A 14,173-nucleotide genomic window follows, 5' to 3' on the forward strand; every position below is an offset into this window, starting at 1 on the left:
CAAAAGTGACCTCAAATCATGCTGCTTCCACACATAAACGTGAAACACGCTAGAGAAACTTTCCCCACTTGGAGAAGATAAGTGCATGAGCAAGAAAAAAAAGGTAAGAGGAAGAAAAAGAGTGAAGATGCAGCCTACATTTCAAACATGTAAAGCTTTCTCTAAATGCTTTACAACATCAAATTCAATAAACTCTATTCCTCGTATGAGCCACACAAACTTTATTACTTCTCTCTCCTCTCTCCTGGGTAATAAGCATTCTCAACGGGCTTCTCTCATGATCCCATCTCTTCTATGCTTGCTCCATTCTTCTAGTTTGTTGGAGAGATAGGACTAAGTTACTTAAACACAAAAACAAAATCTATTACTATGTAATTAAAAAAAAAAGTATTTTAATTGACTTTTATACGTTAAATCAAATTTAATTTTTAAAATTTTTTAAATTCATGTCACTTTCCACCATATCCATTAAACTTAATTTGTAACTTTAAGTAGAATGCATAATCTTTTAAAAATATTTAAACTTCAAAATATTTTAATCTTGAAACTTTATAAATTTCAATTATACTTCATTTTAATAATATTTTGTATTAATGTACTTACTTCAATCATAGAACAATGGATTTTTTTTACAATGCCGTCAATTTTTTGTCCACATAGTTTTCATCGGTTCTTTTTGTGGTAAGTAAAGCTCCATCAATAATTTTTTTTAGTCAAATTGCATAAAAAAATACATGATGTTGCCAAAATAAATTTCACTTCATAAATTAAAAATGTTATAATAAATTACTTATTTGAGTTCCAAGTGAAAGAAATTTCTCCCATAAAAGACATAAAACACAGTACTATTTCAATAATTCAACTCTCCACCTCCATGATTATTGTTATATCTAACAAGCTTAAAATTACCAAAAGATAAACAAAATAAGTTATAATCAAATATACCTTTGATACAATGAAGAATTCTTCTAACGGTCACTATTAGTGCTTCCATATAATTAGGGATGGCAATGAGACGGGTTTTTTCGGGTACCTACCCTACCCTGATTATGTATAAAATTTAATTTTTTAAAATTAAATTAAATTTATTTTATTTTACTATTTTTAATATATAGATAATAATAAAATATTTTTTTTAATAAAATAAGTTATAAAAAATATAATAATTTAATTATTTATAAAACATATTTATTTTAATGTAATTTAAAATTTTAAAATTAATTTAAAAAAAAAGTTAAAGAAGGTAGGGCGGGGAGGGTATGAGAATTTCTTATACCCATCCCGTTTAAATTTTTAAATGGGACATGGATGAAAATTATTTTAGATAAATGGGCTGGGGTTGGGATGGGAGCGACCCATCCCAAACCCGCTCTGTTGTCATTCCTACATATAATAGATAACAAGTCCAACTCCAAATCGAATATACAATCTTGTACAAGGAGCAAAGGCTTCCCATTAAGCTTGTATATCGTGTTGGTTCTATCTTTTCTCTTTCTTTTGATAATTTTAGTACTTCACATTTTATTAGTGTGTTTATTGGATTGCATATGAATTGTTGAAGTTCTTTAAAAAAATTTGCATCATTTTTTTATTAAAAAAAAACTTTTTTCAATTTGTTTCACTTCAATGCAATATTGTATAACATGATCCCGTATTAGATTATTTTAAGTGAAAATAAAATCATTCACGTATAAACAAATAAGTAACGTATCACTTTTTTCATTGACCTTTATATAAAGATCATTTTTATGAAGATTTAATAAAATTATTCTCTTTAAAATATTTGTCAATTTTAGTATTTCATACCCTTGATGTTTGTTATTTTACCTTTTTCATTTCTAAAACCTTGTTCTTATGCCTTTTACTTCACAACTCATATGTTATCCCACATATATTTTTTCTTTAAGATGCTCATTAAAAAAAATTGATTTCACATCCATTTGTCAAATTTTTTTCCAATTATTTTAATCTATTAAAGAGATTGTTAATCATATAGTTTGTAGGAGCAAATATCTTATCATAGCCAATGTTTTACTGTTGTTTATAGCCTTTAACCATCAATCTTGTTTTATATATTTTTACTTCCATTGATTTCTTGTTTGCCTTGAATAGTTGTCTTTTTCCCTCATCAAAAGATATTTTAACTTCAATGTGTCATTTTTTCTCATTGTTTTTATGTCATCATGTATAATATCTTTTCGTTCCTTTTTATTTTTTTAATATTGCATTACTCCCTTAAAATCTATTGATTAATTCATAACTTGCAAAAAAAATAATAATAATAAAATAAGGGAAAATCATCTAACCATACACCAACTACAAAAAATATGAGATTTTGGAACTTTACTTTTTTCTTTTTAATTTTGGTGTAAAATGGAAAAAATTATTGTCTATTTATGCACTCCAATAGTGTTTTCAAATTTGTTCCACAATTACTCTCAAAAGTAAATGACAAAGTACACATCAATTTAATGCTATCTGTTAACAAGTACATGAGTCATTTAATTTTATTATTTTTCTCACATCAATATATCTCCCTTACCACTTATCACGTTTTCACTTTTTTTTTTTCCTCTTCTGCCACCATAATCCATTGTCACCTATTATAGTTTTTATTATTATTTTTCTTTTTTTCCTTTATATTCTTTTTAATATGCTCATGCATTTTCTTATAAAACTTCTTAAATTTTATTTTATTTTTACTCTTTAATTGGTCCAAATTTATTGATTTTAATTTTTTTTGACATATTAAACTTAAAATGATAACATGTAATAAATAATTAATATAACAAATTAAATAAAAACAAAATATATAATGTACAAAAATGAAAATATCATCCCACAAATAATAATGATTTTAAATATTAATTATAATAATACATTTTATAAATTAAGGTTTAAATTTAAAAACTCCATTTTATTATTTAGAAGTTTATGATATAAGATTTTTTTATATTAAAACTAAACAAAAGATTTATTTATTTTGTAAATTTTATCACATGTAAAAGTAAAAATATCATCATAATACTATTTTATTATTTACATTATTTTTCTTTTAATTTTTATTTTAAATTTATCATATCAAAATCACAATAAGTGACGGTGCTTTTATCATTTTTCTTATGATTTTAAATTGATTGTGGATCTAACTTTTTTTTTTTTTTTTTGGCTAAAATCTTTAATTTTAAATTAAAATAAAATATAAAAGAAAATATATTTTTCATAAAAAATTGTATTTAACCTTTCATATTAATTTAATAAAAAATAGGTACATCCTTAAAAAAAATAGGTAAATTAATGCTTAGGAGAACCGAAAACACTATGATACTTATCATGGTGTATATATTCCATTACCCCAAAAAGAACTTTGGGATCCTAGGTATATCCATTCTTAGAGGAACCAAGACCCCTATTTTCATTTTCATGGTTCATATATTCCTTTGGGGACCCTTGAGAAGGAATTAGAGGTTATTCCCTACCCTAAAACGGATATTGGAACCCAAGGTACATCCTAAAGACAATTTGGTACATCATTTGTAAAATTTGGCACATCCTTAAAACAATTTTGTACATCCAATCCATGAGCTACCAGGACCTCTATATTATTACCCATGGTTTGTTTATTTCTTTAGGGATCTTTAGGAAGTAATTAAAGGTCGTTCCCTACTCAGAAATGAACTTTGGAACCCTAGGTACATTCTTAAGGAAATTTGGTACATCGTTAAGAAATTTTGGTACATCCAATCCTCAGGCTATCGAGACCCCTATATATCTTCTCATGGTCCATATTATCCTTTGAGGACCATTAGGTAGTGATTGAAGGTCATTCCCCACATTGGAACGAATTTTGGCACTCTTGGTACATCCTTTACAAAATTTGGTACATCCTTAAAAATATTTGGTACATACTTGAGCTATTGAAACCTCTATCTTATTACCCATGGTCCGATTATTCCTTTAGGGATCTTTGGGAAGTGATTGGAGATCGTTCCTTACTCCAAAATGGACTTTGGAACCCTAGGTACATCATTGAGAAAATTTGTTACATCCAATCCTTGAGCTAACGAAACACTTATCTCCATTTCCATAGTCCATTTCTTCATTTGGAGACCCTCAGGAAGTTATTGAAGGTCGTTTCCCATCTCATAACGGACTTTGGCAACATTGGTACATCCTTTACAAAATTTGATACATCCTTGACAAAATTTGGTACTTCCTTCACAAAATTTGGTACATTATAAAGGATATACCAAATTTTATGAAGGATGTACCAAGGGTTCCAAAGTGCATTCTGAGGTGGAGATCGACCCCCAATCACTTCCTTATGGGTTCCAAAATGAAATCATGTATCATCCATGTTCAGATGGGGGCCCCGAAAACAATAGGATCGGATGTACCAAATTTAATGAATGATGTACCAAATTTTGAGAGGGATGTACCAAGCGTTCCAAAGTGCGTTTCGAGGTGAGGATCAACCCCCAATCACTTCCTTATGGGTTTTTAAATGAAATTATGGATCATCCATGTTCAGATGAGGGTCCCAGAAGCGATAGAATGTGATGTACCAAATATAATGAAGAATGTACAAAATTTAATGGAGGATGTACCAAATTTTGTGAAGGATGTACCAAGGGTTCCAAAGTGCGTTCCAAAATGGAGATCGACCCCCAATCACTTCCTTATGGGTTCCAAAATGAAATCATGAACCATCCATGTTCAGATGGGAGTCCCGAAAGCAATAGGTTCGGATGTACCAAAGGTTCAAAAGTGCGTTTCGAGGTGGGGATCGACCCTCAATCACTTCCTTATGGGTTTCAAAATGAAATCATGGACAATCCATGTTTAGATTGGGATCCCGGAAACAATAAGATTGGATGTACCAAATTTAATGAAAGATATACCAAATTTTGTTAAGGATGTACCAAGGGTTCCAAAGTGCTTTCCAAGGTGGGGATCGACCCCCAAACACTTTCTTATGTGGCTCTAAATGAAATTATGGACCATCCATGTTCAGATGGGGGTCCTGGAAGCGATAGGATGGGATGTACAAAAATTTAATGAAAATGTACCAAATTTAATGAAAGATGTACCAAATTTTGTGAAGGGTGTACCAAGGGTTCCAAAGTGCATTTTGAGGTGGGGATCGACCCCCAAACACTTTCTTATGGATTCCAAAATGAAATCATGGACCATCCATGTTCAGATGGGGGTCCCATAAGCAATAGGATCGGATGTACCAAATTTTGTTAAGAATGTACCAAGGGTTCCAAACTGCGTTCTGAGGTGGGAATCGACCCCCAATCACTTTCTTATGGGTTTTTAAATGAAATTATGGACCATCCATGTTTAGATGGGGGTCCAAGAAGCGATAGGATAGAAAGTACCAAATTTAATGAAGGATGTACCAAATTTTGTGAAGAATGTACCAAGGGTTCCAAAGTGCGTTTTAAGGTGGGGATCGGCCACTAATTACTTTCTTATGGGTTTCTAAATGAAATTATGGACTATCCATGTTTAGATGGGGGTCCTAGCTAGAAGCGATATGATCGGATGTACCAAATTTAATGAAGGATGTACCAAGGGTTCCAAAGTGCGTTTCGAGGTGGGGATCGACCCCCAAACACTTTCTTATAGGTTCTAAAATGAAATCATGGATCATCCATGTTCAAATGGGAGTCCCATAAGTAATAGGATCGGATGTACCAAATTTTGGGAAGGATGTACCAAGGGTTCCAAAGTGCGTTCCGAGGTGGGAATCGACCCCCAATCACTTTCTTATACGTTTCTAAATGAAATTATGGACCATCCATGTTCAGATGGGGGTCCAAGAAGCGATAGGATCGGATGTACCAAATTTTGTAAAAGATGTACCAAGGGTTCTAACGTGCGTTTTAAGGTGGGGATCGGCCCCCAATTACTTCCTTATGGGTTTCTAAATGAAATTATGGATCATCCATGTTTAGATGGGGTCCCGAAAGCGATATGATCGGATGTACCAAATTTAATGAAGAATGTACTAAATTTAATGAAAGATGTACCAAATTTTGTGAAGGATGTACCAAGGGTTCCAAAGTGCATTTCGAGGTGGGGATCGACCCCCAAACACTTTCTTATGGGTTCCAAAATGAAATCATAGACCATCCATGTTCAGATGGGGGTCCCATAAGCAATGGGATCGAATGTACCAAATTTTGTTAAGGATGTACCAAATTTTGGGAAGGATGTACCAAGAGTTCCAAAGTGCGTTTTGAGGTGGGAATCGACCCCCAATCACTTTCTTATGGGTTTCTAAATGAAATTATGGATCATCCATGTTCAGATGGGGGTCCAAGAAGTGATAGGATCGGATGTACCAAATTTAATGAAGGATGTACCAAATTTTGTGAAGGATATACCAAGGGTTCCAAAGTGCATTTTAAGGTGGGGATTGGCCCCCAATCACTTCCTTATAGGTTTCTAAATGAAATTATGGACCATCCATGTTTAGATTGGAGTCCCGGAAGTGATAGGATCATATGTACCAAATTTAATGAAGGATGTACCAAATTTAATGAAAGATGTACCAAATTTTGTGAAGGATGTACCAAGGGTTCCAAAGTGCGTTTCGAGGTGGGGATCGGCCCCCAAACACTTCCTTATGGGTTCCAAAATGAAATCATGGACCATCCATGTTTAGATGGGGGTCCCATAAGTAATAGGATCGGATGTACCAAACTTTGTTAAGGATGCACCAAATTTTGGGAAAAATGTACCAAGGGTTCCAAAGTGCGTTCCGAGGTGGGAATCGGCCCCTAATCACTTTCTTATGGGTTTCTAAATTAAATTATGAACCATCCATGTTTAGATGGGGGTCCTGAAAGCAATAGGATGGGATGTACCAAATTTAATGAAGGATGTACCAAATTTCATGAAGGATGTACCAAATTTTGTGAAGGATGTACCAAGGGTTCCAAAGTGTGTTCCGAGGTGGGGATCGACCCCTAATTACTTTCTTATGGGTTTTTGAATTTAATTATGGACCATCCATGTTCAGATGGGGGTCTCGGAAGCGATAGGATCAGATGTACCAAATTTTATGAAGTATGCCAAGGGTTCCAAAGTGCGTTCCGAGGTGGGGATTGACCCCTTAACACTTCCTTATGGGTTCCAAAATGAAATTATGGACCATTCATGTTCAGATGGGGGTCCCGGAAGCTTTAGGATCGGATGTACCAAATTTAATGAAGAATGTACCAAATTTAATGAAGGATGTACCAAATTTTGTAAAGGATGTACCAAGGGTTCCAAAGTGTGTTTCGAGGTGGGGATCGGCCCCCAAATACTTTCTTATGAGTTCCAAAATGAAATCATGGATCATCCATGTTCAGATGGGGGTCCTATAAGAAATAGGATTGGATGTACCGTATTTTGTTAAGGATGTACCAAATTTTGGGAAGGATGTACCAAGGGTTCCAAAGTGCGTTCTGAGGTGGGGATCGACCCCCAATCACTTTCTTATGGGTTTCTAAATGAAATTATGAACCATTCATGTTTAGATGGGGGTCCCGGAAGTGATAAGATCAGATATACTAAATTTAATGAAGGATGTACCAAATTTTGTGAAGGATGTGCCAAATCCTTAAGGTGGGGATTGGCTTCGTGTTATGTGGGGAGTCGGTAAAAGGGAGGTTGACCCATTAACACCTTGGGAAGACATTTGAACATTTACACCTTATCCTTAGAATAAATGGAATTTTTTTTATACAATAACATTAGTTTGGTATGTTATGTGCAGAAGGCAATCTACGGGCGCACCTTCCATTTCAAAGGCATGTCTATGGTTGAATGACATTATATTACTATGCTACACGCAGAAGGCAAAGTAGGGGTGCACCCTTCGTTGCATAGGCATGCCCATGGGTATGATAACATTATTTTGGTATACTATATGCAGTATGCAAACTAGGGGCACACCCTTGATTTTAGAGGCATGCTTATTGCTAAAACCATTATATTGGTAGGCTATGTACACTAGTCAAGAGCACAACCTTCATGGAAGACACATGAATGTGGGTGAAAAAATTATTTTTGTTAAGCTATGTGCAATAGGAAAAAGATAGGCATGACTCTCTGTCGAGGCATGCCTTTAGGATGACTAGATTTGAGGTGTGGGTTGGGCAGTAAGGCAAATGGAGGCATGCCGATAGCTTGAAAGGTTGGCCCTTGACGTTCATATGAAATAAGATATGGAAATGATTACTTGTTGATTTAAAATCATAGATTTTTTTGAAAGATTTTTTTTTAAGTATTTATCATTTAAAAAAAAATTAATTGTTCATTTTTAATTTTTTATTTATTTTAAATCTATATTATCATTTTATTTTATATTATCTTTTTATTTTTAACTACTTTTTTTATTTAGCTCATTATAGGAAACTATCTAGTATATTTTGTTTCATTCACATAAATTTCAATCTGCATTATAAAATGGTACCAATTGAATCTTTATACCAAAAATTTGGTACATCTAATCCTTGAGCTACTAGGACCCCTATTTTATTACCCATTGTCTATTAATTCCTTTAAGGATCTTTCGAAAGTGATTGGAGGTTATTTCCTACTCTGAAACAAACTTTGGAACTCTAGGCACATTCTTAAGAAAATTTGATACATCCAATCCTTGAGCTAATGGCACACCTAACTTCCTTCCCATGGTTCATTTATTTCTTTGGACAACCTTAGAAAGTGATTGGAAGTCGTTCACCACTTCGGAACGGACATTGGTCCTTTTGGTACATCCTTTACAAAATTTGGTACATCGTTAAAAAAATTTGGTACATCCAATCCTTGAGCTATCAAAACCTCTATCTTATTACCCATGGTTTATTTATTCCTTTAGGGATCTTTGAGAAGTGATTTGAGATCATTCCCTACTTCGAAACAAATTTTGGAACCTTTAGTACATCCTTCACAAAATTTGGTACATCCTTCATTAAATTTGGTACATTCGATCCTATTACTTCTGGGACCCCCATCTGAACATAGATGATCAATGATTTCATTTTGGAACCCATAAGAAGTGATTGGGGGCCGATCCCTACCCCAGAACGCAATTTGGAACCCTTGGCACATCCTTCACAAAATTTGGTACATCCTTCATTAAATTTGGTACATCCGATCCTATCGCTTCCGAGACCCCCATCTGAACATGGATGATCCATAATTTCATTTAGAAACCCATAAGGAAATGATTGGGGGCCGATCCCCACCTTCAAACGCACTTTGGAACCCTTGGTACATTCTTCACAAAATTTGGTACATCCGATCCTATCACTTCCAGGACCCCCATCTAAACATGGATGGTCCATAATTTCATTTAGAAACCCATAAGAAAGTGATTGGGGGTCGATCCCCACCTCAGAATGGACTTTGGAACCCTTGGTACATCCTTCCCAAAATTTAGTACATCATTTATTAAATTTGGTACATCCGATCTTATCGCTTCCGGGACCCCCATCTGAACATGGATGGTCCATAATTTCATTTTGGAACCCATGAGGAAGTGTTTGGGGGCCGATCCCCACCTTGGAACATATTTTGGAACTCTTGGTACATCCTTCACAAAATTTGGTACGTCCTTTGGAAAATTTGGTACATGTTTTATTAAATTTGGTACATTTGATCCTATTGCTTCCGGGTACCCCATTTGGACATGGATGGTCCATGATTTCATTTTGGAACCCATAAGGATGTGATTGGGGGCCGATCCCCACCTTGAAACCCACTTTTGGAACCCTTGGTACATTCTTCAAAAAATTTGGTACATCTTTCATTAAATTTGGTGCATCCGATCCTATTGTTTCTGGGACCCCCATCTGAACATGGATGGTTCATGATTTCATTTTGGCACCCATAAGGAAGTGATTGGGGGCTGATCCCTACCTTAGAACGCACTTTTGAACACTTGGTACATCCTTCACAAAATTTGGTACATTCTTCATTAAATTTGGTACATCCGATCATATTGTTTCCGGGTCCCCTATCTGAACATGGATGGCACATGATTTCATTTTGGAACCCATAAGGAAGTGATTGGGGGCTGATCCCCACCTCGAAATACACTTTGGAACCCTTGGTACATCATTCACAAAATTTGGTACATTATAAAGGATGTACCAAATTTTGTGAATGATGTACCAAATTTTGTAAAGGATATACCAATGTTGCCAAAGTCCGTTATGAGGTGGGGAACGACCTTCAATAACTTCCTGAGGGTCTCCAAAGGAAGAAATGGACTATGGAAATGGAGATAAATGTTCCAAAGTCCATTTCGGAGTAGAGAACGAGCTCTAATCACTTCCCAAAGATCCCTAAAGGAATAAACGGACCATGGGTAATAAGATAGAGGTTTCAATAGCTCAAGTATGTACCAAATATTTTTAAGGATGTACCAAATTTTGTAAAGGATGTACCAAGAGTGCTAAAGTTCGTTCCGATGTGGGGAATGACCTTCAATCACTATCTAAGGGTCCTCAAAGGATAATATGGACCATGGGAAGATAGATAGGGGTCTTGATAGCCTGAGGATTGGATGTACCAAAATTTCCTTAAGGATGTACCTAGGGTTCCAAAGTTTGTTTCGGAGTAGGGAACGACCTCTAATTACTTCCTAAAAATCCCTGAAGAAATAAACGAACCACGAGTAATAATATAGAGGTCCTGGTAGCTCATGGATTGGATGTACAAAATTGTTTTAAGGATGTGCCAAATTTTATGAAATATGTACCAAATTTTATAAATGATGTACCAAATTGTCTTTAGAATGTACCGTGGGTTCCAATGTCCGTTTTAGGGTGGGGAATAACTTCTAATTCTTTCTCAAGGGTCCTTAAAGGAATATAGGAACCATGAAAATGAAAATAGGGGTCTTGGTTCCTCTAAGAATGGATATACCTAGGATCCCAAAGTTCTTTTTGGGGTGAGCAAAGACCTTCAATTGCTTATCAAGGGTCCTAAAGGAATACATACACCATGATAAGTATGATAGTGTTTCCGGTTCTCCTAAGCATTAATTTACCTTTTTTTTTTTAAGGATGTACCTATTTTTTTATGAAATTAATATAAAAGGTTAAATACAATTTTTTATGAAAAATATATTTTCTTTTATATTTTATTTTAACTAAAAATTAAAGATTTTAACCAAAAAAAAGTTAAATCCACAATCAATTAAAATCATAAGAAAAATGATAAAAGTACCATCACTTATTGTGATTTTGGTATGATAAATTTAAAATGAAAATTAAAAGAAAAATAATGTAAATAATAAAATAGTATTACAATGATATTTTTACTTTTACATGTGATAGAATTTATAAAATAAATAAAACTTTTATTTAGTATTAATATAAAAAATCTTATATCATAAACTTCTAAATAATAAAATGGAAATTTTAAATTTAAACCTTAATTTATAAAATGTATTATTATAATTAATATTTAAAATCATTATTATTTGTGGGATGATAATTTCATTTTTGTCCATTATATATATATATATATATATATATATATATATATATATATATATATATATATATATATATATATATATATATATATATTTAATTTGTTATATTAATTATTTATTACATGTTATCATTTGAAGTTTAATATGACAAAAAAATAATTAAAATCAATAAACATAGACAAATTAAAGAGTAAAAATAAATTAAAATTAAAGAAGTTTTATGAGAAAATGCAGGAGCATATTAAAAAGAATATAAAGGAAAAAAAGAAAAATAATAATAAAAATTATAATAGGTGAATGGATTATGGTGGCGGGAGAGGAAAAAAAAGAAAAAAAAGAAAAAAAAGAAAAAAGAAAAAAGTGGAAACGTGACAAATGGTAAGGGAGATATATTGATGTGAGAAAAATAATAAAATTAAATGACTCATGTACTTGTTAACAGATAAAATTAAATTGGTCTGTACTTTATCCTTTACTTTTGAGGGTAATTGTGAAACAAATTTGAAAGCACTATTGGAGCGCATGGATAGACAATATTTTTTTCCATTTTACACCAAAATTAAAAAGAAAAAAGTAAAGTTCCAAAATCTCATATTTTTTGTAGTTGGTGTATGGTTAGATGATTTTCCCATAAAATAAAGCAAAAATCAAAATGATTTTTTGTTATCTTATAATTTTGTAGACTCTTGAGCATCGTGTCCCTTAACTTGAGCTTTCCAATTAATGAAGATGATATTCGAACTTCATGTTCATAAATGAAGGTGATAGTGACCTTTTATAAGTCTTCACTTATTTTTTTAATCTTGTTCAAAGTTTAAAGGAGTAACATAGTTATCTTCTTGGATATCCTAATCTCATTTTTTCCTTGATTAAACTTGATAGATCATTAATAATAATTTTTCCATCACTTTGATTGTACAACTTGTAACTTATGGAAAATATACTTTTTACTATTGTCATCTAACTTTGGTTGCTTTTACCATGACACATGAACTTATGGAATGCTTTCAAATGCTCTCAAATGTAAAAATTTTGCTCCTCCCATTCCAATATTTTTTTATGGTGTTTTGTTCCATATACTTTAATTGAGAGAACAATTTGATAAATAAACGATATTGTGAGTTCTTGCAAATCAAAATCCTTTACATTTTTTCTTACTTTTGAATGTTCAACAAGAGCATTCTGATTCTTGTTATGGACACATAATTTGCAATAAAATTAGCATATTGATATCTTATTGAACAATTTTAATCTTTTATGTAAATATCAGTCTTGTTTTAAGAGTTGACCCAAACATAGTTTATTGTTTTTAATGTTTGCAACATAATAAACATTTGAAATAAATTGGCATCTTCCATTTTGAATTTCAAACAAAGCAAAATTGCTTTATCGTTTATCATAATTTTGGATGCATCTCCAAAAATAACTCGGCTACTTCTTTTTGAATCATTAAGTTTGAGGAAGCTGGAAACTTTAGCAGCCAATTCCTTAATACATGATGGTTGCAACATCTTGATGCCATTAAGTTATAGTTGTTAGGCATACATTGGAGCATCCCCATCATAAGAGCTTGGTAAGGTTCATGGCCATAAACTCCTCTACCGATTTCTAGGGCACAAATGAATTGAGAAATAACCTGTAAGAACTAACAAATTAACTTAGATTTCCATATGGTTCAGTCCATATATACAACCAGAGACACTTCAAATTTCCAAGTAAGTTTGAAAAATGATTCAGGGCCTTATTTATTTCATTTCATACAAGATAATGATCCTGACGTCTAATATAAGTATTTGTCTTAGTTGGAAAGAGCTAGGTTTGGCTAATGAGTATGAAGTTTACAAGAGACCAAACACTGAAATGGCATATGTGGCTCATGGCAATCCTCCCAGATCCAGGGTTGTCAGAGGAAAGAATTGAGCTCACAAAAACCATCTCTCTAATCTACATTATGATGACGTTTTTTATATTTAAGGGCCGCTAGATGAGCTCATGATTACTACTCAAAAAGTGTTATTTCATAGCTAGTAATTAACTCTTTTAAACACTTTTGAGTAGTAGTTATTACCTTTTAACTCAATTGGCATGTTAAGGACCCTTGCAATCATTTCTAACCAAATTGTGTAAGTTTTGGTGTTTTTTGTTAGTAATTTGATCACCAAAGCAATCCAAGATTGAGGAGAGTTATTTGGAATCCATGGCAAAGCAAATGGAAAGCTCAGAAACATGAAGAACCGAAGCTTTGAAGTCCTTTGCCATAAGCAAATCCGGAACGTGGGCTGTGGCCGGCTGTCGGAATGATGTAGCAAGGCTTGTGCACTTTAGTCAATGATCCGGACAACATATCCGTATAGGATATGCTATCATCCGGGTGTGTGATGTTCGCGAGTGCCGTGTGCTTCTCCCTGAGGGAATCCGGATGGAGTTGCTCCGGATAGAGATGCCCGCTTAGGGAATCCGGATGGAGTTGCTCCGGATAGCGATGCGCGCTCCGTGTCATCAGGGGGAGGGGTCCCTACACCATGCACACGTGGACGGTCCCCCTTGCGACGTTCCATCTTCTCCGGATATCCCACATCCGGAATTCTACTCCGCCGACATTCCATCCGGATGTCTCGCATCCGGATTTCTGCTCCGCCGACATTCCACCCGGATATTTCACATCCG

This window comes from Vitis vinifera, chromosome 10 (genome assembly GCF_030704535.1).
Source record: "Vitis vinifera cultivar Pinot Noir 40024 chromosome 10, ASM3070453v1".
Lineage (NCBI taxonomy): Eukaryota > Viridiplantae > Streptophyta > Magnoliopsida > Vitales > Vitaceae > Vitis > Vitis vinifera.